The sequence below is a fragment of the Alnus glutinosa genome, chromosome 2 (assembly GCF_958979055.1).
Source record: "Alnus glutinosa chromosome 2, dhAlnGlut1.1, whole genome shotgun sequence".
Taxonomy (NCBI): Eukaryota; Viridiplantae; Streptophyta; class Magnoliopsida; order Fagales; family Betulaceae; genus Alnus; species Alnus glutinosa.
Window position 1 is genome coordinate 15,782,947 of NC_084887.1, and position 25,840 is coordinate 15,808,786.

At 39.2% G+C, this 25,840-nt stretch overlaps 1 pseudogene; it reads right to left on the bottom strand.

Annotated features, from left to right (window-relative positions):
* LOC133860313 (protein trichome birefringence-like 43) overlaps nucleotides 1-25,618 on the bottom strand; it is a 44,433-nt pseudogene extending 18,815 nt beyond the window's left edge.
* Between the last annotated feature and the right edge of the window lie 222 nt (nucleotides 25,619-25,840).

The window sequence follows — 25,840 nt, forward strand, 5'->3', positions numbered from 1 at the left end:
CTTCAACATCTTCATATTCACCATCATCATGAATAGCTCTATGTTCAAAGGCTTCATAATGTTCTAAACGTTCTTGGAGTTGCTGTATTTGTCTCCTCAAGTCGTCCATTTCGATATCTCGCGGGTCTCTTTCTTGAGCTGCTGGGGGTTGGTTAGCATGATCACGATGTCCATGAGCTGCCATAGAAATTAAGACTTTAAGCAACCTTAGCTCTGATACCAATTTGATACCGGACAGAAATGGAGATGGAAACAACTACACAAGCTCACACCAAAGAGATACAGAGATACAAGGAGAACACTCCTCTCACAAGCCAAAGGCTGATGTTTAAAATAAAACTCTAATCTCCCTTACACTTGCACACACAAGTATTATATAAGCTTAGAACAACCTTTTAAGCATAGGATAAGCATCTAAGGTAGTTAAACAAGTAATAATGACATAAAACAATCCTCAATTAGTGCACCAAACAAGGGGACAAACAGTAACTTTAATGCATATTCTCGAGAAGCCTGACTACTCCACTTAAAACGGTGATAACTTTCGACGTGCAACTCCAAATGGACTGAAACATTTTTTGTTGGAAAGATAAGATTCTGAACTTCAAATTAGACTTAGGAATGTCTTGGAAATGATGGATAATTTGATGGCCACAAGGGTTTTTAGAACTCTATAGACCGCATCAGGATTTCTTCAATTTGGGCCTTTACACTCTGTTGAGCCTGTAGACTTAATTGGGTTGAAGTATGGGCCTTTGTTAAATCATCCTTTCTGGGTATACCCATGTCAGTTGGCCCGCATCATTCTATAATACAATGACTATTTATGGTTGATAATCATGAATTGTGTAACAAGTGAAATCTTAATTTATTTAAACTTACATATAGTAATAACCGCATTATTTAATTTTGCATATAGATTTAGATAGTAATCCAAGACGTTTTTTACCTTATAAATGGATAGCAGATAATAACCGCAATAACCGTGTGGATGTGGATAGTAATTGCACTATGCGGATGCGGATGCAGATACCACATTATGCACATGCAGATATTGATAATAATCGCATCCGCATTCGCATTTTCACCCCTAAGTAGTACTACTTACTATTTATTAAAATATTATTTTATGTTTGATAACTCCAAACATTAATATAGTGAGCCTTTATTTGATTGAAGTGTCAGTTTCTATTTCACTACATTTTCAAGCTTCATCTATTCCAATTCTTAATGGAATGAATTCCTCAAACTGGTTCGAACATGTTCATTTTCACCTTGGTGTTCTAGATCTTGATTTGGCTCTCCAAACTGAGAAACTGCTTGCTATTACTGATTCAACCAGTGCAGAAGAAAATGTTGTATATAAGTTTTGGGAGAGATCAAATAGATTGAGCATTATGTTTATGCAAATGAGTATAGCGAATAATTAATATTAAGTCAATGCTTTCTGAATGTGACAATGCTAAAGAATTCTTTACAATTGTGGAAGAATGTTTCCAATCAGGTGACAAGGCTCTAACGGGGACATTGATGGCTAAACTGACCACCATGATATTTGACTATACATGTGGGATGCATGAGCATATCCTTGAAATGACAAATCTAGATGCTAAATTAAAGGCTCTTGGGATGAATGTGGATGAGTTATTTCTCGTGCAATTTAACCCAAATTCCATGCCTTCTCAGTATTGCCCATTTCAAATTCATTATAACACAATTAAGGATAAATGAAATGTAAAAGAATTGGCCAGTATAATTGTTCAAGAAGAGGTAAAGCTTAAGCAACAATGACATCATGTTCACCTTGTACGTCAAGGAGCCAAAAAGAAGTGGAAGAACCCTAAAAAAGGCAAAAAGATAAAGCCGTCTAAAGTTAATGGACCTCCACAAGCGATTGAGGTTCATGAGAAGAGACAAAAAAATGTCAAGTGATGTTAAAAGGAGCCAGGGCAGTAGGGTCAAACTCTCCGTTGGGGAGAGAAGTCTCATTTGCTGGGAGGGTTTCCTGGTGGGAGTGTAACCGTCATCAAAGTATAATGTTAAGGAAATGAATGTAATGAAAAGGATGATGATTTGGGAAGAACTCTCCAGTGAGATGCGTGGCCTCATAGTAGGGAGGGATCTCTAGCTGTCTCGCCAAAAAGGGCCAATGCGGTAATGTGGAACTCTCCGTCAAGGAGTGCCAGCGCGGTAGGGTGGAACTCTCCGTTGAGGAGTGTAGTCTCATTTGTAGGGAGAGATCTCTGGTGGGTGCCCAGGCCTACCCATCATCAAGTATATTTCTTAATGATATGATATTGGAAAGAAATGTCTGAATCGATACATGCAAGGTATTATTATATATGATGATGTTTTATGAAGTGATTTATGACAGATCTCATTCTAGAAGTATTAATATGCGCATGCTATCGACAAAGGCAATAGGGCGTGTGTATATATCACTATTGTAACGACCCACCCCCAATGACACAATATTGTCCGCTTTTGGCTCCCCATACCAGACTTCCCAGGAGGTCACCCATCCTGGGATTGCTCTCGCAGAAGCACGCTTAACTGCGGAGTTCTGATAGGTTCATGACCATCACGGCTTTAAAATGCGTTGTGTCATAAATGATACATTTATACATATAAGCACATCCTCATTCCCAGGCGATGTGGGACATCACAATCACCCCCTCTTTGGACCCAGAGTCTCCGCTGGCGTCCCTCATTGGCTTGTGCACGCTCCCATCATCTCAGGTTGGGCAATGGCTCTGATACCATTTGTAACGACCCACCCCCAATGACACAATATTATCCGCTTTTGGCTCTCCAAACAGAAAGAACTTCCTAGGAGGTCACCCATCCTGGGATTGCTCTCGCAGCAGCACGCTTAACTGCGGAGTTCTGATCGGTTCATGGCCATCATGGCTTTAAAACGCGTTGTGTCATAAATGATACATTTATACATATAAGCACATCCTCATTTACAGGCGATGTGGGACGTCACAATCACCCCCTCTTTGGATCCAGCGTCCCCGCTGGCGTTCCTCATTGGCTTGTGCACGCTCCCACCATCTCAGGCTGGGCAATGGCTCTGATACTATTTGTAATGACCCACCCCCAATGACACAATATTGTCCGCTTTTGGCTCCTCAAACAGAACTTCCAAGAGGTCACCCATCCTGGGATTGCTCTCGCAGCAGCACGCTTAACTGCGGAGTTCTGATCGGTTCATGGCCATCATGGCTTTAAAACGCGTTGTGTCATAAATGATACATTTATACATATAAGCACATCCTCATTCACAGGCGATGTGGGACGTCACAATCACCCCCTCTTTGGATCCAGCGTCCCCGCTGGCGTCCCTCATTGGCTTGTGCACGCTCCCACCATCTCAGGCTGGGCAATGGCTCTGATACTATTTGTAACGACCTACCCCCAATGACACAATATTGTCCGCTTTTGGCTCCCCAAACAGAACTTCCCAGGAGGTCACCCATTCTGGGATTGCTCTCCCAGTAGCACGCTTAACTGCAGAGTTCTGAACGGTTCATGGCCATCACGGCTTTAAAACGCGTTGTGTCATAAATGATACATTTATACATATAAGCACATCCTCACAACCCGAGTCGATCCCTTGTCCATTGATGAACTCTACGGTCACCTTCTCGCCCATGAGATGCGCTTGGACCAGCAATGTGACGACCCGTTTTTTTTTTTTTTTTTTTTTTTTTTTTTTTTTTTAATACAAACATAAAACGAGTCATCGCAGTGGCACGACTATGTGTCGCTCAGCCAACATATGGCACATGTCCCATAACATGTACCTGATAATCAGAGTATAACATATATCTATCTATGCAGCGGAAAACATAAATCTGAATAGCGGAAATTACAACTTATACATCTATCACAACTTAATTACAACATTGAGCCATTTAACGTCTATCTGTTTGAGTCTTTATTAACACAATCATTACATAACAATAATGGCTTAACAAATAATTAGTGACACAAACGTCCCAAGCCATACCAAACCTATAAAATAGTGGATAACCCGTGGTCCGACAATTACAACTGTCGCGGCGAGCTTCAGTCATAATATCCCAAGCACACTGCTACCGACCCATCGACTATACCGAAGTACCTGCAGCCAAAGAAACATCATCTACACGGTTGTGTTGGTATCCACATCCGCATAGGTGAAATAATGAGTTCACCGCCTTAGTATACCTCATACTAAGACCTCAGTGGTACAAGACTAACTGAGTTTTCACAAAGAACCAACCTCTATTTATTTTTTAGTCGTGCGAGCACTATATTAGCCACAATTTACCAACAGCTAATGCAGCAAACACCGACTATTTAGAAAACATTTAAAACATACTATATAGCTGTGAACATATGTAGAAGTTCCAATCTACCTCTTGGAAGATTCTACATATAGACACCTCTATAATAATACTTTTCATCGGTCGCTTGGACATATGTGCACACGATCACTCCATCACAGATATCACGTATACACATAAGTCTTAAGCAAAGAACATGGCATCTTACTTTTCCGTACTAGGACAACATCCGTTAACAAAACACTAGCAACACCATCTCTAATCGTATTTCAGCTTCGTGCCTTGAACGTCAGTAGATCATGAGAGCACTAGAGCTAAACTCAATCATGCTAACACGTCTTTCCTGAAGAACAAGAACAGTCAACCTTCCTACTCATAGACATGCCATTACTCGCACCTGGGCAATCATGTATCCATGTACTTTCAAGTTCAATGTATGATATTAACACATGACTATCCAATAGAAATATACATAAGATCTTTTTCATGAAGACTCTTATGCATACCAATACGTCTAGTAAAACTACTCATAACATAAAAACATCTCTCACAAAACAATGCTATATATGCTATGCATGCCTCAATGTGTTGCTGATACTGCCTCAATGTGCTGATACTGTTACTCTGCTGATACTGTTACTCTGATATGTATGCTTTATACTACATGCTCAATATTCCGTGCTTGACCAGTATATATTTCACTACTGTGTCACGCTGAAATCATGCAGTTGTTAATCACGTCCTTTTAAAACTAAACAAATCCAGCATTTAATCCATCACTTTGAAATCATTCAAAACTTAGTTTCTTTATCAAATCTACGCAGTTTCAATATGACATGTTCTCAAACAATTTGCATAATTTAAATCTCATCTGCAGAACTTAACACTTTAAATCTATTCAATACTTTTCACTCATACACTATCTCTTTAACATCATTGATATAGTTTAAACATAATCGAAACTAAACAAATCATCTCAAAGCATATAATTCATCATATGGTTGGCTCGGTTTCATAAACAACATATATATTTTTATCAACCCAATACATATAAAAATATATATTTTCTCAGTGAGTGGAATACCCACCTTGGCTGCATTAGACTCCTGACTCGAACTCCCACTGGATTCCAATTACTCAAACTCTACATTGGAGAACCCATTGAAGTCTCCAATTACAACAAGATCCTGCAAACGTTGGTAGCATTAGACTATGCTATTGAACCTAAACTCTATGACACATAAACTACCCGCTTGCTCACACGTCACATCACTTGCTTCTAAAGCTAGCTAGGTATCCTAAACTATTATTAAGTTAATCATTGGTTATAGGTTCTTATTACATCTTGCTTATTAATTAGGAAATGCATTTACTATTTTATTTGCCTACATATTATTTTTATATCACATTATCATTGTGAATTCATTAATGGTTTGTTGCTTATTTACTAAGTTAACAATATATATATTTAACATGTATGCATGCATATGTATATATAGATATACACATATGCACATATACATATACAACTCTTAAACCTAACTGATGATGCACTTAAATACTTTGGGTACATGGATAGGTGAGTTAGCTACAAAATAGTCACATAATGGATCCATAGTGTATTTATGTGTTTCTATAGGCTTACTAGCTTATTTTTATAAACTTAGTGTTATTTAAGTAATTAACATCATAATAGTTGTCTCCTACGATATTAACCTTAGACTCTATGTTTATGTCTTAATTCATTTCTTATCCTTTAAATACAATTACTAATACATTTCACACTTCTATCTTTATTAGTTCCTAGCCATCCAAGTAACTTAGGCTATGGGACCCTAATCTTACTTAACACATTAACCTAACAACTCATATTAGATTAGGTTATAATCCATTATATAACATATCCGTTTACTAAAGATAGCTAGAGGCACCTACATAAATTTCTAAGGTAGGTATTATACCTAGAATCGTTTTGTTATTAATCCATAATTTTTATGAATTCAACTTTAATGTTAATTATGTCCATTACGATATCCAAATTGTTATATATGCTCATTTGATTTACTTATTTCTTGATTCTCGTATTTCTTTCATATCTATTTATTTACTTACTTAATCTTTATTAACTGCCAATCATCTAGGTAATTTAAACTATAGGACATTAATCTTATATAACATATTAATTTAATAACTCCTATTAGTTTAGATTTCAATCACATAATCTATATATATAATATCACTTTACCTACTCATTTATTGGTTCTTGTATTTTCGTCATATCTAGTGATTCACTTATTACTCTTCACCTATTTATTCTTTCTTTGACCACTTAGTTTGCATTTTTTATTCCACAGTTGCAGTCCAAAACAACCCAAAAATTCCAGAAACCATCCCAACAAACCGTTCAACAAGAACACGGCCAGCTAAGGGGCAACAATTCTAAGCCCATCAAAATCATTCCAAATCAGTCCATCTTTCACCAAAACTTCATATCCTCAAAAATCAACAACCTAATATCAAACACTCATCAACATACTAAATAAACCTATTAATAACCCCAAAATCAGCAACTAGAAGTAAATCAAAACCCAATAAAAAAATCAATTCTACAATGACCCATTCGGCCAATCAAGGACCCAAGGTTTTCACAACTCCAAAATTTACACAAACCTGAAGTACCCATTTTCAACTCACATAATCTGTCAACACAGATCAAAACCCACACTTGAATCATCATCACACAATTCCATAAATCCACTAACATATATTCAGCCATCCTCTCCAAAATCACAATAAAACCCTAGGTTTTCATCTCAAACCAAAACCCCAATATTATTAAGACAGAAAATCCGCATACTTCCAACCAAAACCTTAACCTAATCACCATCAAAACTAACCCACTCTTTAATCAACACATAATCAACAAAATAGCAACTACAAATTAACAAGAAATTACAGAAAAATCTACCTGAAATTAAGAAGGAAGGATCCTCTGCCCAGACGTCGGAAATCATCCCAAAATTGCCGGAAATTTGCTCCTTTGGTTCAGTCGAAGTCGTCCAACACCACACACTGGCCGATCAATAGTAGAATTGGGCCTTCACACGGTTTCTGCACGGTCTGGGGTTCACGGGTTCTAAGTCCGCTCCGGTTCTTCCTCTCTCACGGGTTCGTCTCTCTCATGGGCTCACTGTGCGTGTGTGCGTGGTAGTGAGACGAAGGGAGGAAGAAAATGGAAGAGAAGGAAAAAGGGAGAGGGAATCAGGTGCTGGAACAGGGGAGGGGCTGCTGTGATGTGCGGGAGAACAGAGAGGAGAAGGAGAGAAAGAGGAAGAAAAGGAAAAGAAAAGGGAGAAGGAGAGAGGCAGTGACGTGCGTGAGAGAAGAGAGGAGAGAAAGAAAAGAAAGAGGAAGAAGATAGGGGACACGTGGTGAGCTGCTAGTGGCTGGAAAGGGATGATGAAATCTTCCTCAGCCAATCGAGCAATGACACATGGCAAAAGGGAGATTACTTTATTTTTAAAGCCCCCAAATTATATAAATTAAAGGATGACCCCATTTTATTAAAATTACATCGTTTATTAATTAACATTTGACCCCCGTATATTTTTAAACTAAACTTTAATCAATGTATTTAATTATTTATTTAATTAGGACCTACTATAATAATTATCCCCATCTTAACCCAATTGTATTTTATTTCCATAATATAAATATCGATCACATCAATTTAATAAATACAATCTTATTAGTTGCTAAACTCCCTATTTAATTTTTCGGTCTTCACATCCTCCCCTCCTTATAAAAATTTCGTCCTCGAAATTTGCAAACAACTCTTTTGACGTCACATGCTTATAGGAAACTACCCTAATTGTCCTAAAAGTTAATTAGCGTCAAGCATTCCATCTTTAACATCAAAGTCATTTCACTAAGTCTCCCCTCCTTAGTTCCAAACTCATTATCCAAATTATGACTTAAGGTGAATCATTCTCATTCCTCTATACCACATATTACAACTTACCCTTAGTGCCTCAAACTCTTAGTCATTGTGGCAAACTATTCACAAAACTTTAGCCATGTAACTAATTCTTTAAGCAACCTCAACAATAATTTTGATCGCATTTAGAGAGTAACTTCCTTTAATTTGTATAGTTTAGTTGTTTCACACAAATTTCCTCTATCGTTTACCTTACCCACTCCTAAAATCATATTGGAATATCTCTAATTGTCCTCATGTGATATTATAATCTATTTCTCGTCTAATCATAGGTACTACCATCCTCAAAGAAGTAAACCATTAAGATTTTTTACACTTAACCTAACATCACTATGCTTCAACTTGCTACTTACTCATTAATGATGGCTTATCCTCAACATATTATCGATCTGATCCTTTAAGTCCTTACTATTGCACTGCCATCAATACCTTCAAAACATAAATTTTCTCTAAATATTGGTTTCACCACCGAAAATATGCTATGACACCATGATCTCATCAAAGATCAACTAGCAATTAACTCTTTTCTAATACTTCGACTTAATTCAAACAATATTCTCTAACACGTACAACTATACATTGAAAGTTCATTCTATCACTTTTACTTTAATGATTATTTGTGTTAAATTATAAACCTTACACACAGAGCATGTTTGAACTACTACATTTTAAGTCAATTCTTATGTTCGAAACCTTGTTTTAAAAGCATTTGGCTTAGCCCATAAATTTTATTAAATAGTCATTCTTAACTTAACTACCTATTTTTAATTCATTCTTTAAATTATGGTTTATTAAAATAAGATATCTGGAAATTTGTCTTTTTTTGTTATTCGCTTGTTAGTCTGTTTCACATTAATACTTCATTATCTTAACTCGTACCTATTAGTCAAACTCTTAGAGGAAACGTCTCTCGTCGTCTGAATAGCTGCTTGGTTGATGGCAGTCACCTCGCTAGGGTGTCGTCCTCGTAGTTGTAGTTAGGCCGCTTCCTTGAATTGATCTTGAACAATGGTCTTGTGCTCTTCCTATTGTCGCGTAGACGATGATGTTCACATCATGCTCTAAAAAGGCTCGTGTAACCAGTTGTACACACTCTTCAAGATTTGAGCCTTCTTTGGTGCGTCCTAAGAATACGTCGCCACCACTCAAAGGACGGTTATTAGTCTACCCTCACGTGAAGCTCTCTCTTACATCGCCTATAACCTAACACAATCATGCTAGACTCTTCTGAACGACTAAGCAACTAGACACCTAGGCCTACCCATAATAGCTTCACCACAAGAGTGGCCACGCATGTTTTGACCTAAGGGATTATTATCTACCGACACGACTCCACATACGTGGACGAGACAAAGGGAGGTGTTGCACTTGAATCAATTGAGACACATGCAACACTTCCGAACAAAGGAAGAGGTCATTGTCTAAGTGGCATAGCTTGTCTACACAAAACTATGCTACGTAGACAACATAAAACCTAACAGACGCATTACAAGAATCATGCAATGCACCCAAGGAACTTTATCTAAACCTAACAGACGCATTACAAGAATCATGCAATCATGAGAACTCACATAGATGAGTACGGTTTTATAGCCAAATTATCCTTGTTCTGTCATGGTATCAGAGCCCTCTCACCGACCAACGTCGTGATCCATGGCCAATTCAGACTCCGAGTCATCTGCCTCGGCAACCTCCAACGCTTCACATCCTCCCCCGCCACCTACCCAACCCACAGTTGTCTTCACCGTCCCAAATATGAATCACAACCTTAGTATTAAACTCTCCAAAGGCAATTTCAGTGCCTGGAAAACTCAGATTCTCGCATATATCAAGGGCCAAGACGCCTATGGCTTTCTTGATGGCTCCTCGCTACCTCCTGCACAGACTATTCCCAATCCCAACTCAACTGCCGGTGCTCCTGCCACCATAGTCAACCCTGACTTCCTTGCCTGGACTCAGTGTGATCAGATGATGATCCTGAGCATCCTTATTTCCACACTGTCCGAGCCCTACATCGTCCATGCTGTTGGATGTGTCTCGGCTGCTGCTCTCTGGAACACGTTTCTCACCATGTTTGCTTCTCAAGCTCGTGCACGTGTCATGCAAATTTACTTTCAACTCGCCACTGTCAAGAAGGGCTCCAACTCAATCAGTGAGTACTTCCAGACTATCAAGACGTCAAGCGACACCCTTGCAGCCGCCGGTCAGCCTCTCAATGATTTTGAGAGCGTGTCTTTTCTTCTCAAAGGTCTCGGGTCAGAATATGATCCCTTTGTGACGTCTGTCACAACCCGAGTCGATCCCTTGTCCATTGATGAACTCTACGGTCACCTTCTTGCCCATGAGATGCGCTTGGACCAGCAACTTCCAGCTGTTGATGCTCTTCCCCCGGCTGCAAACTTCACCACCCGCAGTTCACCTTCTCGGGGACGTGGATTTCACGGACGTGGTGGTTGTCCTTACAACCGAGGCCGTGGGTCTTACTCCAGCAACCGCGGCCGTAGTTCTTACTTCTCTCAAGATGCAGCTTCTTCCACTCGGCCTTCATGTCAGATTTGTGGCAAACTTGGTCAGTCTGCTATTCGCTGTAACCATAGACAGAATATGTCCTTCTCTGAACAGACTCAGCCACCACAACAACAGCTCTCTCCACATGCCTACTATACATCTCCAGTTCTACCAGCTGAGGAATCTTGGTACCCCGACACTGGGGCTACCCGTCATATGACGAATGCGTTGCAGCATCTCAATGTCTCTCATGAGGACTATCGTGGACAGGATCAAATTCGTGTGGGTGATGGAACAGGTTTGCCTATATCTCATATTGGTTCTGCTTCTTTAAATCTTTCTCGTTGTACTTTTGTCCTAAATCAACTCCTTCGGGTTTCCTTAATCTGTAAAAATCTCCTTTTAGTTAGACAATTTGCCATTGATAATTCTGTCTTTTTTGAATTTCACTCATCTTACTTTGTAATCAAGGACTCTCAAACCGGGATCATCCTCCATCAAGGGCGCACTAAAGATGGTCTCTATCACCTTCTTCCCTCGTCTGGTTCTTCATCAATAAATCAAGCACTTGTTGGTGATCGTACATCACCTGCTTCTTGGCACAAGTGCTTAGGTCACCCTGCATTTCGAACAGTCCACAGCGTTATTTCTCAGTTTCACCTTCCAGTTCATTCCAATAAGGCATTCACCCCTTGCAAGATCTGTCCACAAGCTAAGGGTCATCAATTGCCGTTTTCTTCTTCTACTTCCAGCATTTGTAAACCTATAGAATTAGTTTATTCCGATGTATGGGGACCTTCCCCAACTCTTTCAATTAATGGAAATCGGTTTTATGTGTCCTTTATTGATGCTTATAGTCGTTACACTCGGGTTTATCCAATTCAAGCTAAATCTGATGTTATGCCAACCTTTCTCCAATTTCAAACCATGGCTGAACGTCTACTAAATTTCAAAATAATAAGCGTTCAATCTGATTGGGGTGGCGAATATCGCAACCTTCATTCTTATTTTCAAACTCATGGCATAACTCATCGTATCTCTTGCCCTCATACACACCAACAACAAGGATGTGTAGAAAGAAAACATAGGCATCTTATTGACACTACTCTAGCTTTCTTGGCTGAAAGCCATCTCCCTAAAAAATTCTGGGATGAGGCCTGTCTCACTTCATGCTATCTTATTAACCGATTGCCAACACCTTTGTTACAAAATAAATCACCTTTTGAGAAACTCTTTAATCAAATTCCGGATTATAAGTTTCTTAAGGTGTTCAACTGTGCTTGCTTTCCAAACTTAAGACCCTATAATTCTCATAAATTTTCCCCACGTTCCAAAGAGTGTCTCTTTCTTGGGTATAGTCAACATCATAAAGGCTATAAATGTCTTCACATTGATTCTGGCCGGGTGTACATCTCCCGAGATGTCATCTTCCATGAAGATCAATTTCCTTTTGCTGCTGTCTCTTCTGTTTCTCCTTCTCCTTCACCAGTTCAGGCACCGGTTCTTCCTCTTTTACTTCCAACACCTCCTGTCACTTCTAAGCTACAAATTCTAGCAGTTGTCTCTCCTTCTAATTCTTTTTCCAGTTCTCCTTCTCCTACCTCTACTGAGATTAGCCTGCCCAATTCTAACTCTCACACGGATAGTCCTCCTGTTTGGGTACATCCCATGCGTACAAGGTCAATGAATCAAATTTTTCAGCAAAGGCAACTTACAGATGGCACCATCCGATACCCAGTTCCACAGGTTTTAGTGGCAAAAACACATTCAGCTCTTGTTGAACCAACTTGCTTCTCCAATGCAGTAAAAGTTCTGGAATGGAGAAATGCTATGCAAGTTGAATTTAATGCTCTCCTTCAAAACCAAACCTGGTCTCTTGTTGCTAAGCAGCCTTCTCAGAATCTTGTAGGCTATAAATGGGTATTCAAGCTTAAGAGGAAAGCTGATGGGTCCATAGAACGACATAAAGCACGTCTAGTTCCTAAGGGCTTTCATCAACAGGCCGATGTTGATTTTGGAGAGACCTATAGTCCTGTTGTCAAGCCTACAACCATTCGGACAGTTCTTTCTCTTGCCTTTCAGCAAGTTGGTCACTCAAGCAGATTGATATTCAGAATGCATTCTTGCATGGTTTTCTATCCGAGGATGTATACATGGTCCAACCACCTGGTTTTCTTCATCCTAGCTTTCCTAATCATGTGTGCAAGCTTCAAAAGGCGATTTATGGCTTAAAACAAGCCCCCCGCACTTGGTTTTCTCGTCTCAGCAATAAGTTAATTCAGATTGGTTTTGTGGGTTCTAAGGCCGACACTTCTCTCTTCCTTTATCGCACCAAGACAGTAACTATTTATCTCCTAATTTATGTCGATGACATAATAATCACAGCATCGGATCCAGCTGCAATTACAAAACTTTTGAAGCTTCTCAATGTTGATTTTGCCGTAAAAGATTTAGGTGATCTTCACTATTTTTTAGGTGTTGAAGTCAATAGAGTTGAAGCGAGTCTTCTTCTCTCTCAGAAACGATATATATTGGATCTTTTGAAGAAAACAAAAATGCATGAAGCCAAGCCTATCTCTTCTCCAATGGCGTCTTCTTCAAGTCTCTCTGCCTTCTCTAGTGATCCAATGGAAGATCCAACCTTATATCGCAACACTGTAGGGTCATTACAGTATCTCTCCCTCACCAGACCAGATTTAGGGTTTGCAGTCAATAGAGTGTGCTAGTTTATGCACCGCCCTCTTCAGCCTCATTGGCAAGCAATTAAAAGAATCCTTTGGTACTTGAAACACATGCTTTCTCATGGTCTTCTTATTAGTCGTACTTCTTCTCTTCAGTTGCAAGCATACTCGAATGCTGACTGGGCTGGATGTCCAGATGATCGACGATCCACATGTGCATATTGTGTTTTTCTTGGTTCGAACTTGATGTCTTGGAGCTCACGCAAACAACCTACAGTATCTAGGTCCTCAACAGAAGCAGAGTATAAGGCAGTTGCAAACACTACTGCCAAACTCCTATGGATTCGTGCTTTACTTCAAGAACTTGGAATCAGTTTACATTCTCCACCAACACTTTGGTGTGATAATATTGGGGCTACATACATGTCGGTTAATCCGGGTTTTCATGCTCGTACAAAGCATGTGGAGATCGATTTTCACTTTGTTCATGATCGGGTAGCTAATAAATCCTTGGAAATCCGGTTCATTCCTAGTTCAGATCAACTTGCTGATGTTCTTACTAAACCACTAGTCTCCCAACGTTTTCAGCAACTATGTTACAAGCTCAACGTGCGATCTTCCCCGTTGATCTTGCGGGAGGGTATTAAGGATACTACCTAGGAAATCAACTTCTACTCAAACTCTAGTGTTAAGCTAGATAAGGTTCAGTTATATTAGAATTCAAACTCTATGATAGATAGATAAGAGATAAGTTAGATAAGAGTTCTAGTCCTATTGTATAGGAAGTAGATGCAGTTATGTGTTGTTATTCAAACTCTCTTGTAATCTTCTATATATATCAATGAGAACTCACATAGATGAGTACGGTTTTATAGCCAAATTATCCTTGTTCTATCATGAACCAAAATCCGATGACTTTTCCAGCGGCTTGGGGAGCTTTTTTCGTGGTTTTTAAGCTCAAAAGCTATAGGTAATTCCTAGAGATTTTTATAGGAATTATATCTAATTGTTGGTTGATTGTTGAATGACAAAATAGGAATTGAATGTTTTGTTTTGGTGATTTTTAGAGCTTCCCGGTTACTGATTTTTGGGTTGAGATTGGATAAATTTTGAGATTAGGTCTTGTTGGCCAGTGATATGTGTGTTGATGGCCGAATGATTTGGAGTTCCTGTGATGTTGGGTTGTGTTCGATTAATAGTAATGTTATTATGTTGATTTTAGATCCCTGTTTTAGATGATGTTAAACCCTATAGTTTGGTTGATTGATTTTGTGGTTCGACTGATTCCCCTACTATTGGCCGAACTGTGTGGTGGGTTTAATCTTATTGATTTGTGATTAGGCTATGTTTTTGGTACTGTGTCCCCTGTTTTGTGATGAGTTTGATGAGTTTTGATGATAGGAATTTCCTGTTTATCTAACTGAGTGTATGTGAGTTGTTGGATGTTGTTTTAGCTATGTGGGATTAAGATGTTTTGGTTTGTTAAGTGTACAGGGGGTAGTGTTACTTTGGGATGTTCCCTGTTTGGATGATATGGGGAAGGTATGATTTTGGGGACTTTGTTATGCCGTTGTAGTGATTTTACTTGATGGCTGTTGATCTTTTGATTGGTTATGTGTTTGATGATTTTCGGCTAGGTTGTGATTTTGGATGGTATTTTGATGATCTGGCTATGTATATTGGGTATGTGTTGCTTGTATTTCTCTGTTAACTTATTGGAGTGCTTGTACATGACCATGGTATTTGGTGATTGATTTGATAGTGTATTTTATTGTAAACGATTATGTTTGGTTGTTGATAATTGATGTTTTAAAAATGAATTCTTTTAAAACGAAAAAGGGTTGAATATTATATAAATGAGTTTTATAATCTAAGGAAAATGTATGAGCATTGTTGTTGAGTTATATGGTTTGATATGAAATTAATTTTGGAAATTGAGTATGCTGTTTTGCTATTTTCTTTAATATATGTTGGTTGAAATAATTGTTAGAGTTAATATGTTTTAAAACAGATATTTTGATAATTGATTTGGTGCTTGGATTGATGTTCCCTAAAAATGATCAGGTTTTGTTAGAAGTGTTAAAGTGTTAATATTGAGACTTAACAATGTTTTGTTAAGTAATAATAAATGTAAATGATTTTCCAGTTAATAGATGATTGCTTCTATGTATGTGTATATGTGACTTTAAGGCTCATGTTTAGGTATAAGTTTCTAAAAGTAATGATATTGACCTTCTATGCACATGTATATGTATTTGATGCAGATGATAAACTGAGACTACACGAAAGGGCTGTAAGTATAAATTACTTACTGAGGGTAGTACTGGATTTCAATAGTGTTATGTTTATGTTTTATTTTAATTGGATGCGTGTGAATGATTATTGCATACTGTGAATAATTAACCTATAAATATTGGGAGTAACGTCTCCCAAAGGTTCAGGATGGGAATAGTGCCTGAAATCGAAAACCCTAATAATTCATATTGGAGTCAACGTCTCTCAAAGTGCTAGTAGCAGAAGCGTGGAACGTACTCTGCTAGTGCGAACATAAGCTAATCAAAATGTAATGTAGAGGGAACGTCCTCGAGAAAGGCGCATTGACGGGTAACGACTCTAAATGAGAGGAGTGCAATGACTATATATATTGAACTGTTAAACTTTGCATAGAAAACTGTCATCTAATCATTATGTCATATCTGTTCTTTAAATAACACATAAATCATGATGTTGAATGACAATTAGCTCATTTATGGAACTATAGGGTTGTGGTTATAACCACCTTCTTATAGATGTTCGCGCAGGTTCTGAAGATTAATGGATTGGATTAACTGCTAGCTTATGAGTTCTAAAGCTATTGTAGTTAGATTTTAGTGTTTTGTACTTATAAATGTTTATACTATTTTGTATGTAACATGTTTCGGAATTTACTTGTATTTAGTAAGGTTCCATATATGCTTTCATGTCATATGTGACACATGTTTCTTTGTAATTAATGTAAAGAACTTTTAATGTATTTCTAGAGGAATTTCAGTCAAAGCTTTGAATGTATTGTAAGGGAATTGTCGCTGATGTTTGTAAAGAAAAAGAAAGAAGAGATATTCGTATTTTTCCACTATGAGATTTATCGTCTTTGAAGGGTTAATGACACGTAATTATCCAGATATAATTACTTACGCTTTTTTGTAAAAAGCGGGTCGTTACAGGTTTTACTCGTTGAAAACTATTCACTCACTCATTTTCGCCTATATTATTGTGGGGTTCCACGATTGCATAGATTATCTTGATGTTGCAGGTGACGAAGACTTCGAAGAGGACCCTGTAGCTAAGTACTTGGGCTTCTACGATTGAGGCTCTGGGTTAGTCTATTTTGTTGATTAGACTCGTTAGTCCTACTTTTATTGTACATCATTTTTGGGTATGTATATAAACATTCATGATGTATATGGCTAGTGTCGCATGTGACACTTTCATATAACCACAATTGTGCTATGTAAAGACAGGTAAGCTTTATAACATAGGTGTTTAATGTCAGCTTTGTGGTGCTACTTCATGTATTATATCAAATGTTTCTGCTGCTATAAATTAATTTCTAATATGAAATATTATTATAATGTTATGAGAAAATAGGAGTAGGCATGTGTCAACGTAGCACACGAGACTTGTATAAAAAGAAAATTGTTGAATAGGTTGTTAAAATCATGTCTTAGTAGCTAATTTATACTTATAAGCTTCGCAAATTGTACAAGTGGACTCCCAACTCTGTATAATTTCTGCATTAATGTTTTATCTACGCATTAGCTTGTATTCTTTATTTCAGGCATTAACCCTAAGTGATGCGAGCCACAACTGACACACTTTGAGACCCAACAAACAATATTGGAATAATTGCCCCAAGAAAGCTAAAATTTAGATTTTTGATAGAAAACCCTGACCAAATGTTTATAAATAAAACGCGAACAGAAGGTATAAGGTAACAAATCCCGACCCAATGATTATAATTGAATCACGAATCGAAGGTATAAAATTTGAACGTCACAAGGAAGAATCGTTGATAAGTTCACAAGTTTTCTGAAGAACCAATAGAGGAAACAAACCTCATGTTTTCTTTTATTTTCATTCAATGATCTTCATTACAATGAGTGTAGGTTATTTATAACTTTTTCAGCCCTACATGCCCACTATAAGGAAAAGAAAACTAACGTATTTCGAAAATAAGAAAAACAGATAAGAAAAAAGGACTAAAAACATAGGGGCCTAAAATTTAGCACTAATTATAGGCAAGTCAATCAGCCAATTAATTGGTATAGAAATGGCAAGTCAATCAGCCAATTAATTGGTATGAAATAGGCAAGTCAATCAGCTAATTAATTGGTATAAAATTGGCAAGTCAATCAGCTAATTAATTGATACGAAATAGGCAAGTCAATCAGCCAATTAATTGGTTTTGAAATTCCTCACCTTCTGAGCTAGTGAGGGTGATGCTGACTCCGCTTCTGTTGTTTGCCGAGGATCCATCTACATAAGCAACACACGTGTCTTCTTTACGGAGCTCCTCACTCTCGGAAATGTTGTAGAATTCCACCAGAAAGTTGGCAAAAGTCTGGCCTTTGATTACTGTTCTGGGGTGAAATTCGATGTCGAACTCCCCAAGCACTATTGCCCAATTCACAAGTCTTCCCAAGAGGTCTACCTTCTGTAGCACTTTCTTCATGGGGTCCTCAGTTAGCACCCGTACAACATGAGCTTGGAAATATGGCCTCAACCATCGAGCAAAGATGACTAAGGCGAAAGCCAAATTTTCTATCCGGGGATACCTTTCCTCAGCTCCGTGAAGTGCTCTACTAGTGAAGTAGATTAGTTTTTGAACCCCATCTTCTTCATTTACCAGTACTGTGCTTACCGCCGAGGGAGATACAACTAAATAAAAGGCAGAGTGTTTACCCCTTAGTTGGTCTTATCAAGAGTGGCAGATTGCTCAAATATTCCTTCAATTTGTTGAAGGCTTCTTCACATTCCTTGCTCCAAGCGAATGCCTTTCTCAAACTTTTAAAGAAAAGAAGACACTTATCAGTAGACCGGGAAATAAATAGATTCAAAGCAGCTGAAAAGTTAAAATGACTTCTAACACAAAGCAAGTGTGTGTGCGCACAAAGTGTTAACAAAATAATAACAATGCAAAATTTAAACGACACAAGATTTTTGTTAACGAAGTGGAAACTCAATATGAGAAAAACCATTCCGGGGTAGCCAAATCCAGGATATCCACTATTCAGAAGACAAAACTAGTTACAAAGTAGTAGCACTCACATACCCCTGATGCAGTGGTCGTACCTTGCACTCTAACGTGTACCCTAACACTAACGCCTCTCAACCAGGTCTCCTACTTGAAGGGGTCTTCAATGGAATCCTTTACCTTAAGGCCAACCCCTAAGATAAACTTCAGATAAGCGTAGCAACAACACACACAATAATAGCTTCAGAGAGACAACTCAGCTCAATAATCTCACAATATAACTCTTTAAGCACTAATGGAATTCAATACCGAATTCTTGCAGTTCTCAAGTCTAGGGACCTCTATTTATAGGATGCAGGTTCAAATGAGCGTCTGGTTTGATAAAACCTAGGCGTCGTCCAAACGATAGTCATAGGGAGTCCGGATGGACAACTGTGAGATCGACTTTTCAAAAATTTTGCTGAAATTCTTCCTGATTTGAACCGCGTCCGGACGGTGGTGCCTTGTCGTCCAGACAGTCGCACTTCCGATGCAAGTAATTTCCATACCAGGGCTTCGCACGTCCGAACCAAGGGAATGGTTGTCCGGACGGTTGATATGATGCACGCAATTTCCATATCTGATGCTCGAGCGTCCCGACCAAGAGGACTGACGTCTGGATGTCTTGATTTTGAATGTGATACTTGCCTTATTGATGAGCGCGTTCGGACGGGATTCCACATCGTACGGACAGTTGTAGCGATCTTCCCATATCTGTGTTTTAGAAAGAAATCCCGTAGCTGGTCGAACACTGAGCGTCGTCCGAACGTGCTGCTGAAATGTCTGGACGGATGCAAGCTAGAACAGTTTGAAGCTTCTCGACACAGAGGAAGGTCTGGACGGAAAGGTCTCGTCGTCCGGACAGAAGATGCTTTGGACAGTTGGGTGTCCGAACAGTATATCACGTCGTCCGGACGGCTGGCAAAGAACCAAATTTTCTGACTTATAAACTGTGTAGAATCTTCTGGAAGCACTCTCTGAATAGCGGAATCCCTGTTAAAAAGCATCTTTACAAAGAAGTGATTTTGTCCAACAGAATGTGGCCAACTACAAACTAACAGCAGCTATCCTCCCAATCAAGTGCTGCAGCTGCTTAGTAGTCTTTGGCGGTTGCATCTCTAGCACTGCTCTCACCTTCTCGGGATTGGCCTCTATTCTTCTCTGTGAAACCATGAATCCCAAGAACTTGCTTAATGAAACTCCGAAAGCACACTTAGTCAGGTTCAACTTCATGCTGTAATGCCTCAATGTGTTGAATGTTTCTCTCAGATCTGCTACGTGGCCAGCTGCTTGCATACTCTTTACCAACATATCATCAACGTAAACTTTTACATTTCTCCCTATTTGATCTTGAAACATTCTGTTTACTAACCTTTTATATGTGGCTCCGACATTCTTCAAGCCGAACGACATCATCTTATGGCAATACAAACCTCGATTGGTGATGAAGGATGTTCTCTCCTGTTCGGCCTCATTCATGTGTATATGGTTGTATTCCGAGAAGGCATCCACGAAGCTCAAGAGTGCGTGTCCCGAGATTGAATCTACTAGGAGATCCATCCGAGGCAGCGGGAAGCTGTCTTTCAGGCATGCCTTGTTCAGGTCGGTGAAATCTACACACATCCTCCATTTGCCATTGGATTTCTTCACTAGAACAACATTGGCTAGCCCCTCGGGGTAGTCCACTTCCTTGATGGATCTGGCCTGCAATAGTTTTTCACCTCTTCAGTGATGGCTTGGTTTCGTTCCGGGGTGAAACTTCTTCTTTGTTTCACCGGTCGGTGGCTCGAGTCCACATTCAACCTGTGGACTATCACTGAGGGGTCTATCCCCGGCATGTCTTTATGGCTCCATGTAAATACATCGTTGTTGCGTAGGAGGAAGGCCGCCAACTCCTATTTTCTTCTTTGGGGGAGCTGCGATCCTACTTTTATTTTCTTCTCTAGGTCTTCGATCTCAAATTCCTCTAGATCTTCAACCGGCTTCCGTCCTCCTTACTTTTCTCCCTGAAGCTTGCCTTCTCGGGAAGACTCTTCAAAGTCATGTTGTAGCACTGTCGGGTCGCCCTTTGATCTCCCTTCACTACTCCTACCCCTTCTTTAGTTGGGAACTTCATGCTCAAATGACGTGTTAAGGTCACGACTTTTAGCCCATTCAGCGCTATTCTTCTGATTATAGTGTTGTAAGCCGAGGGTCTGTCCACCAGCAGGAACCTCAGCATCACAGTCCACTGTCTTAGGGGTGTCCCCGCAGTGACCAAGAGTTCGATGGAACCAACCGGTAACACCTATTCTCTTAAAAACCTACAAGGGGGTATCGAGCTAAGGCAATCCTATTCCGGTCAATCTTCATATGTTTGAAAGTTGACTGATATAAGATGTCAGCCGAGCTTCCGTTATCTATTAGGATCTAATAAATTTTGTAGTTGGCAATAGCAAACATGACAAGTAGAGCATCGGTATGAGGGAGCAACATTCCAGCATAGTCTTCATTTGAGAACCCTATAACTAGGGTTTCACATCTCCATGACTTAGGATGTCCTTCGACAAAATATACCTAAAATTCCTTCATCTGCCTAGCATAGGCTTTTCGAGCTGAGTTCGACTCTCCTCCTTTAGCAAATCCGCCAACTATAGTATGGATCTCAGGAAGGTTGTCTTGTCCTCTGTGCCGTGCTCGGCTTCTACTCTTCTCTCGCCTATCCCGATCTTCTTGTCGGGGGTGACACTCCCGAGTCCTCTCCCAAGTCCTTGTCTCTCGAGGCTAGTGGTCTCAGTCCCGATCTTTTCTAGGCTGCTGGATCCGAGCTGGATTTTACTGATTCCTCTGATCGGTGAGGAACCGACAAGCTTCCCATTCTCGATGAACTTTTCAATTAGGACCCTCAAGGATATGCAACCCTCGGTGCTATAACCATTGACCTCATGGAAAACGTAATACCTGTTTGCGGTATAGGCTGGTGGCTTCCCGAATATCTTTGCTGGCTTTGGATATGCGGGATCTTTCTTTACCTCCATGAAGACCTCGGTGATCGGGGCATTAAGGGGAATGAAGTTGTAATCTTTAAACTTTTTTCTTGGTTTAAAGTCAGTGGGATTTTCTTCCGAGTTGGCCTTCTTTTTCTTCTTGGGCATCTCGAAAGTTGATACCCGAGACAGATCAGGTCCAAGGAAGGCCCGAAGTGTCTCTTCCTGGTTTATGAACTCTTCAGCTTTGTCCATAAACTCTTGAAGGGATTATGGCCGTTTCCGAGCCAACTCTACCAATATGGGCCCGTCTTTCTTGATTCGTCGATACAGGGCCACAGAGATGAATTCTTTAGTGGAACTTTCTACATCAAGCTTCTCCTGATTGAATCTCATGATGTAGCTTTTTAGTGACTCATCAGGGCCCTGCTCTAAGGACATTAGATATCCTGCGGGCTTCTTTCGGACCTTACTGCCATGAACTGCATCAGGAAGATCTTTATGAGAGTAACAAAATCATTGATGGACTTCAGAGGGAGCTTCCTGAACAATCTTGAGCAAATAGTGTGAGTGGAAAGGCTCAGCATGCTATCTAATCTGGCGTACCATGGAGATCCAGATGGGATCAGTAGTTCTCAACATGCTCAATCGGATCTTCGAGTCTGGTGAAAATTGCAATGTCAGGGACCTTGAACTTTTTAGGGAGACGAAAATCGAGCCCCTGATCAGTGAACTGCGAAGCTGTTTTCAGCAAAAGGTTGTCCACCAGGGAAGTCTTGCCTTTGTCTCACTGTTGAATCTCCTTGAACAAGAGATCACATCTCTGCTCCAGCTTGCTCACCACATCTCTCAATTTCACTTTCTTTTCCTTCTGGCGACGAGCCTTCTCGAGATCATGATCTCGGTGAAGATCTTGGTCATTAGCCTCCGGTTGATTATGCTCAGGACCTTCTCGGTCTTTATGTTCTTCCCGGTGCCCATCACTACGGGTACTATTCCCTTCTCGTTCTTGTTCAGGATTGCCATCGTGAACAATCGTAGTTGTATGAGATTGTTTTGACATGCAGGTTAGCAAAACAGTATTCTATTCAGCTAGATCTTCCATGCTTTTTGACATTTGAGCAATTCGCTTATTCAGGAGGTTATTGTTGGTTGGGGGTCATTTGAGGTTGTTCTGTCCTCTTGGACATTTCTGCCTCTCCTATTGTCTTCTAATCTTGTAGTCACCATTGTGGATTTTTGTGTGTGCAAGAAATGATATAGCGTTTCCCACAGACAGCGCCAAACTATTGGTACAGTTTCTAGGATAGTGACGTTTCGCCTTTAAATGCACTCTCTCCACAACCTAGAAGACAAAAAGATTAAACATTGAGCTTGTTGGGTGTGCCGACGGGGTCTCACTCTGATGCCTAAGTCAGATTCTCATAGACAAATATCAAGGAATATGAGTGCAAAGTCAGAGAGATTAGAGAGTTTTGATACCTGGGGTAACAACTTATTTGTAGGTATGTAAGTCTGATGCATTAGGAGTGCTCTAATTATAGTTCAATTAGGATTCTAACCCCTAGACCATGTGGATTAGGTCTTATCTCTTGGGAATTCTTGTTTGGGTAGGACTAATCTTCAGCCGAATTCAAACAGGTCTCTTATCCCATATCTTGTTGGATAAGAGCTTATCCCGGAAAACCCGAGATAGAGTCCTTCTATAACTTTCAAGGATTAAGGATTAGATCTTCCCATAATTCCTTGCGATAATTCCAGGATAAGGATTCCAGTGTATTCTATCCATATCTCCTCTTGGTAGTCCCGAGAAATCCATTCCCGGGACCATCTACATATGAACATGCCGTGTGTACTCTTCTCGTGTTTTCGGGACAGTGATGCCTCCGAGATGCATCAACTGTGCTTATCCCTGGCTCTGGTAATCGAGGATATTCATAAGATTCTGTAAGGAGTATCCGAGGTAGTTATGATTAGCCTGATCTACATGGGCCTTTCTTTGGGTCAGATATACCGACTGGGCCCACAAGCCTGGTCAGGGGCTTGTTTGGGCTTAGGGAATAATAATTTCCCTTACAAACATGTTTTTTTAATAAATTTTCTTCAAACTTTATCCTTGCAATTAATGCATGTGCATCTCACATGAAAATTGACACATAAGATTTTTATAGACAGAATTGGAGAAAATAATTTGGAAGAAATCTTTGTTCAATTCTAATATACTTAGGAGCTTCTGAACCACATGCATCCCCATAGGCATATTGGAAGCTTTATGCAGAGGCAAAGAGTGTTTATTAAAGATAATTAAGCAATAAATAGCCCATGTTTCATACATTATTGCATGCATATCAACAACTGAGAGATAAAGTTCACATATGCTTAGGCATATTAGGAAGCTTTATAGAGAGACAAAATTAAGAGTGTTTATACATCCATGCGGTTGGTCCGTATGCATCTTATTTCCTCGATCTATTCGGCGGCTAACAGGATATGGACCATAAGTTGCTCCTTGATCTTTTCATCTCAAATTCTCAATTCTCACAAATCTACTCTTACTTCATATATTTGCAGTAATAGTAATATTTGCTTCCCCCCAAGTACTTGCACTAATTAACTCCATCATTAACATCGATCAATGAAGAAATATTGTACTTACTTGGAATGATCTGGGGAAACAGCTTGAAAGAAGACCTTGGTCTTGGTAGGGTTGACGTTTGAGTCAACCCATTTAGCCCATGTATTCAACCCTTTCTCGAATGCAACCAAGCGATCCATGTCTTTGTACGTCTTACTCCCTTGCTCTATAAAATTCCATCTGCAAGCAAAATTAAACTAATTACCAAATTAATTAAGGATAAGTATGTATGTATGTATGTATATATATAGGAAAAGGAAAAGGAAAAGGAAAATGAACGTATATACGGTTGTTTTCTTCCTGTATGAGTCCACCAATGCCATGAATTGAAGATCCATACGACCATTCCGCTCCATACTTTTGCGCCTTCAATTATTGAGTCCAGCTTCAGAACCCTCCCCACACTACTAGACCTTATAATATCAACAAGAAATGCATGGAGGTACAACAACACTTTAACATCGTATTCCTGTCCATTTTTAATTATGAATTCAAGTAATTAATTACAAAAGCAAAATTAAAATTAATATATAATCTTAATTAATCATGTTAATAATTACAAAAACAAAAGTACTAGCTGTACCGGAAATGTGAATGGGGACAGATGTTAAGGTGTATTTAGCCTCTGGTACAGCAGTATGAAGCATGCAATTCAGTGATTGCCATTGGTTCAAACTCAACGAGTCCCCCACAAAGATTATGCTCTTCCCACTATGCCTTGACAAGAAATCTCCACCGTTGAATCTACGTGTATATATATATATATATATGAAAATTCATTTATTATTAATTAAAGTGATAAAAGTAAAACTAGGATATATATGAAAGAGATGGCCGGAGATAATTAATTAACCTTGGTAAGTTGCAGGCAGAGGGTTGCCATCTATATTGGAGATATTGTTGTTTGGGCGGCCATTGTTTTGGCAATCAAACTGCTTCTCTATGAATGGAGCTTGATGTATTATAGAGAGGAGATGATTCATCAGAAATCCAATTCCCTCTGTAAAAATCGCAGTGCACTTGATCATCATCACAAAGCACCACCACTAGTACTAGTGGTGCAACAGCTAGCAGCAATAATATTGGTCCAAGAAGAAGAAGAAGGTCCCATGAGAGAGAAACGAAGGAGTTGGTGGAACTCCAAATGTATGTGATTTTCAAATATATAGAGCCTACCGACAATTAATTATTAACCCCTAATAACCTTTTACCTCTTCAAGATCATGTTATATAATAATAATATTTAATGACAACAATTAATTAATTACTCTTGCTTGGAAACTGAACTCTTATATATATATATATATATATATATATATATATATATATATATATATATATATATATATAATAGGGTTAAATACCTCATTGGTATTTAAATTTTAAGTGTTTTAAATTTAGTACCTAAGTTTTCATTTGTATCATAGATGGTGCCTGAGTTAAGGGT